The sequence below is a fragment of the Orycteropus afer genome, unplaced genomic scaffold (assembly GCF_000298275.1).
Source record: "Orycteropus afer afer isolate SDZICR_OR568_19922 unplaced genomic scaffold, OryAfe1.0 scaffold00627, whole genome shotgun sequence".
In the NCBI taxonomy this organism is placed as follows: domain Eukaryota; kingdom Metazoa; phylum Chordata; class Mammalia; order Tubulidentata; family Orycteropodidae; genus Orycteropus; species Orycteropus afer.
This window is the reverse complement of record NW_006922214.1, coordinates 435188-440165: the sequence shown is the minus strand read 5'-3', so window position 1 is coordinate 440165 and position 4978 is coordinate 435188. Positions and strand designations below refer to the sequence as shown.

Genomic DNA, 4978 nt, shown 5'->3' with positions numbered 1-4978 from the left:
TTGGTCCAGATATGAGGGGTTTTGTTTTCTTTATGTTCAATTATAATCCCTATTGAAGGCTGTAATCTTTGATCTTCATCAATAAGTACTGCAAGTCCCTTTTTCAAGTCCCAGCAGGGTTGTGTCATCTGCATATTGCAGGTTGTTAATTAGTTTTCTTCCAGTCCTGCTGCAGTTTTCCTCATGTAGTCCAGCTTCCTGGGTTATTTGCTCGGCATACAGACTGAATATGTATGGCGAAAGGATACAGCCCGAAGGCACACCCTTCCTGATTTTAAATGGTGCAGTATCCCCTTGTTCTATTCAGTCTGCCTCTTGGCTTATGTACAGGAACTTCTTGAGCACCTGAAGAATTCTAGAAATAGAATTCCTTACAGGATGCTGTCCTTTCCCTGGTGGTCTAGTGGCTAGGATTCGGCGCTTTCACCGCCGCGGCCCGGGTTCGATTCCCGGCCAGGGAAGCAAAGTTTTATGTTAAGACTTGAACCCAAATCGTTTTCGCTATCTGTTGTTGTTGTTATGTGCAGTCGAGTCGGACCCGACTCATAGCGACCCCTCCTTGGGTTTCCGAGGCAGTATCACTACCGAAGTAGATTGCCCCATCTTCCTTCCAAGGAGTGGCTGGTGGGTTTGACCCGCCAGCCTTCTGGTTAGCAGTCACGTGCCTTAGGCACTACGCTACCAGATCTCCCTTTCGCTATCTAGAGACCTTTATATCAACATACCAAACCTAATGCCGTTGAGTTGATTCCGACTCATAGCGACCTCCACTGGCTTTTCAGAGCAGTAAATCTTTACGGAAGTAGTTTGCTTCATCTTGCTCCCACGGAGCAGCTGCTGGGTTTGAACTACTGACCTTCTGGTGAGCAGCCAAATGTCTTACAACATTTATATCAATATAAGCTTTGCGTAAATGATACATTCAGAAATATACGTAAACCAGTCATTGTTGTTAGGTGTTGTCCAATCGGTTGCGACTCAGCGACCCTGTCTGTGTAAGACAGAGCGAAACACAGCCCGGGTCTGCGCCATCTTCACAAGCACTACCATGCTTGAGTCTATCCTTGCAGCCACTGCGTCAATCCATCTTGTTGAGGGCCTTCCCCTTTTTCTCTGGCCCTCTGCTTTACCAAGCATGATATCCCTCTCTAGGGAATGGTCCCTTTTGACAATATGACCAAAGCAGAGGAGACGAAGTCTGACCATTCCCTCTTCTAAGAAGCATTCTGGCTGAGATTCTTCCAAGACAGATTAGTTAGTTCTTCTGGCATTCGACGGTACTTTGAATATTCTTCCCCAACACCACAATTCAAAGCATCAACTCTTCTTCAGTCTTCCTTATTAGTTTTCCAGCTTTCACATGCATATGAGACAATTGGAAATATCATGGGTTGGCTTAGGTGCACCTTTGTCTTCAAAGTGACATCTTTATACTCTTTGATACTTTAAAGAGGTCTTTTGCAGCAGATTTGCCCAGTACAATACTATGTCTGATTTCTTGACTTCTGCTTCCATGGGTGTTGGTTGTGTTTCCAAGCAAAATGAAATCCCTGACAACTTCAGTGTTTTCTCCATTTATCATGATGCTGTTTATTGGTCCAGTTGTGAGTATTTTCATTTTCTTTAGGCTGAGGTGTAATCCATATGGAAAAATGTAGTCATTGATCTTCATCAGTAAATGATTCAAGTCGTTTCCACTGTCAGCAAGTAAGGTTGTGTCATCTGCATATCTCAGGTTGTTAAGCCATTGTTAGGCCACCCAGATCAGTTTTGATCCAATGGAGCCACTCACCCAACAATTGAAATATAAATAGCTACTTAAGACCCCACTTATAATTGATGCAGCAGAATGAAAAGCTCAGATATGAAATTATTTTAATATAAACCAAAAAAAAAAAAAAAACCTCACTGTCAAGCCAATTCCAAGATAGTATCTCTACAAAAATAGCTCACCCCATTTTCCTTCCTCAGAGTGCCTAGGAATTTTAAACCACCACCTTTCTAGTTAGTAGTCAAATGCCTTAGGCACTATGCTACTAGAGCTCCCATTTTTGTGTAAGTGAAAATAAACATATAAATGAAGATATGATAAAGGTGGCAATTCAAATCTGTAGAAATGGGTGGATTATTCCATAAATGGTGTTAGGCTAACTGGGTAGCCATTTAGGAAAATAGAAATCAAATCAATATGTCACCTGTGATGCTAAAATAAATTCCAAATAGATACAAATCTTAAAAGTGATCAATAGAAAACAAAACCAAATATAATTACTGGAAATGCGAAGAGAGAAAGTTTGTATAACTTTGAGGTAGAAAACCAATTTTCATTCAAAAATTTAGAAACATTGAAAGTTTGATGTAATTCACTACATTAAAAAATATTCTGCCTGGAAACACCTCCATTCTCTTAAAAAAAAAAAAAGAAAAGAAAAAAAATGAGAAAAGATAAAGCAACAACAATAAAACCAAACAAAAAACACATAACCACAGTGTGAAAAAAAAATGAAAAAACTATGGAGAAAATATTTGCAATTTCCCTAACATGTAATAGGGAAATATTAATTTCCCTAATATGCCATAGAGTAGATTTGGAAAGTATAAAATGTAGGAAATGTAATAAATTCCTATTGGCTTGTTTGTACACGGGTGGTGCTAACGGTTAATAGGCTGGGCTGCTAACTGGAAGATTAGAAGTTGGAGTCTCCCCAGAGGCACTTCAGAAGAAAAGCCTGGTTTCTACTTCCAAAAAAGCCACTGGAACTCTATGGAGGTTAGTTCTATTCTGACACACATGGAGTCTTCGTGAGTCCAAGTTGACCTACTTGGCAGCTGGTCATTGGCTTGTTTACGCAAGTAGCATTCCTTCATGTACCCCCCAGGCTAATATAGTGGCCAAAACGCAATGCAACGCACTGCCGTCGAGTTTCCGAGGCGGTATCACTACGGAAGTAGATTGCCCAATCTTCCTTCCGAGGAGTGGCTGGTGGGTTTGAACTGCAGTCTTCTGTTTAGCAGTCAAATGCCATAGGCACTACACCCACCACCAGAGCTCCTAATACATAGTTGCTCAGGTAGGCCAAATTCGGGCAGGTGGAATGGAGAGGGGAGTTGGTGGAAGGGTACGATTTTCACTGTACATGAGTTTTCATGGTTTTGTAATTTGGAAATATATTCAAGTTATTTTTATTTCAACATAAACATTTTTAAAACATAAAAATTTGCATTTTGAAGATGAAATACTTATCTTAGATATAAAGTATAGACAGAAATGCCTATAGTTTGATTGAAAATCCCATTCTTAGATAGCATTTTTACAATAGAGTTGGCAGCGGTGGGATTCGAACCCACGCCTCCGCAGAGACTGGAGCCTTAATCCAGCGCCTTAGACCGCTCGGCCACGCTACCATGCGCTTGGTGGCTTTTTAAATCCTAATATTTGGAAAAACACAAGAATGCTTTCCATTCATGTTATTCTTTTCCTAGAATATTTGCCCATGGTAGTTGCCCAGAACAATAAGTAACAGCTAAACTTTATTGTGAACTTTCTACGTACTTACATTTACTTCATTCAGTTCTCTAAACTGCCTCGAAAGATAAGTGCTTTTACGATGATCTCCGTTTTCGTGATGAACAATATGAGACAGAGAGATGATAAGTAAGTTGATAGATGTCAGCCAGCAGGAAGTGACTTTTAAAGCGGACTGGAGAATTTCACGCTGCTGTATATTTACTCAAGGATAAAAATCCTGAAATTATTTTGATCGAAGTCATTGTGACAAACTTATGTGTGACGGAGCGTCAATTCCCTTGAGAGCATGGAGGTGTACTGTATATGTTGTTGTTGTTGTTATGTGCCGTCGAGTCGGCCCCGACTCATAGCGACCCCTCCTTGGGTTTCCGAGGCAGTATCACTACGGAAGTAGGATTGCCCAACCTTAAAAACCTAATTTTTCAGAAACTTCCCGCAGTCTTGAAGTCATCTGAACTGAGGGCTTTCTTAAAATAACTCCATACAAGTGCCTTCTTAGCGCAGTAGGCAGCGCGTCAGTCTCATAATCTGAAGGTCCTGAGTTCGAACCTCAGAGAAGGCAAAATTGTTTTTCTTGGTTTTTTTTTTTTTTTTTTTTGGTCTCTTCTACATACACTCACTTGAAAAAGAAGCCTGATGGGAAAAAATTATACCACTAACCAAGTTTTTAGTACGAAACATGGTTTCCAGAACAAAATCCTAGTAATTCTCACGTGGTGTGATTGTAAGTGGGGCTATGGAATCTGTGATTTTTAACACTCTACCAAGGAATCTTTCAAGATTCAGTTCACCTAATTGTCAGGAAGACTCTTGCCAGCTGAAAACTGATTTTAGTGAGAGGTTATTTCCTAGGAAAACTTAAGGCCCTACTGGGAGTTGAACCCAGGATCTCCTGTTTACGAGACAGGCGCTTTAACCAACTAAGCCATAGAGCCACATAGAGGATAAAGTTTTGAACTGTGCCTTTCATTTCACTTCAGCTGTGAAGAACCAAGTTATTCGGTGGGTAAGAGTAGGCAGTGTTTAGTTCTGTTGTACACGGGGTTGCTGTGAGTCAGAACCGACTCAACAGCACTTAACATTTGTTGTCTTTGGAAAATAAGCCAACTCCAAGTAGATGCTTCACTTGCTTCACTTGCTTAGGTGCACTTCAGACGTAAGAATGAATGCACGAAGAAAGTATTACGAAGCAGGAGCATTAGACAAATGATTTTTCTATTACTGCAAAGAAAAGTTTTGATTGTAATACACCTTTCCACCTCATTTCTAGGTATCAGTCTTGTTTGTTCCATCATATATTCCATTTATTTTATATCTCTCTAACGGGAGCTCTGGTAGCATAGTGCCTAAGACACCTGCCTGCTAACCAAGTGCCTAAGACACTTGCCTGCTAACCAGACGGCTGGCGGTTCAAACCCACCAGCCACTCCTCGGAAGGAAGGTTGGGCA

The 4978-nt window shown here is 40.8% G+C and overlaps 4 non-coding genes across 4 annotated transcripts; 2 read left to right on the top strand and 2 right to left on the bottom strand.

The window, feature by feature from the left end:
• The first annotated feature begins 389 nt into the window (after positions 1 to 389).
• On the top strand, positions 390 to 461 carry TRNAE-UUC. The gene has a single exon. It is a non-coding gene; the product is annotated as a tRNA-Glu (tRNA).
• Positions 462 to 3323: 2862 nt separating this feature from the next.
• Positions 3324 to 3405, bottom strand: TRNAL-AAG. The gene has a single exon. It is a non-coding gene; the product is annotated as a tRNA-Leu (tRNA).
• A 613-nt stretch (positions 3406 to 4018) lies between these two features.
• Positions 4019 to 4091, top strand: TRNAM-CAU. Its single transcript has one exon. It is a non-coding gene; the product is annotated as a tRNA-Met (tRNA).
• A 299-nt stretch (positions 4092 to 4390) lies between these two features.
• TRNAT-CGU lies at positions 4391 to 4464 on the bottom strand. The gene has a single exon. It is a non-coding gene; the product is annotated as a tRNA-Thr (tRNA).
• Positions 4465 to 4978: the final 514 nt, after the last annotated feature.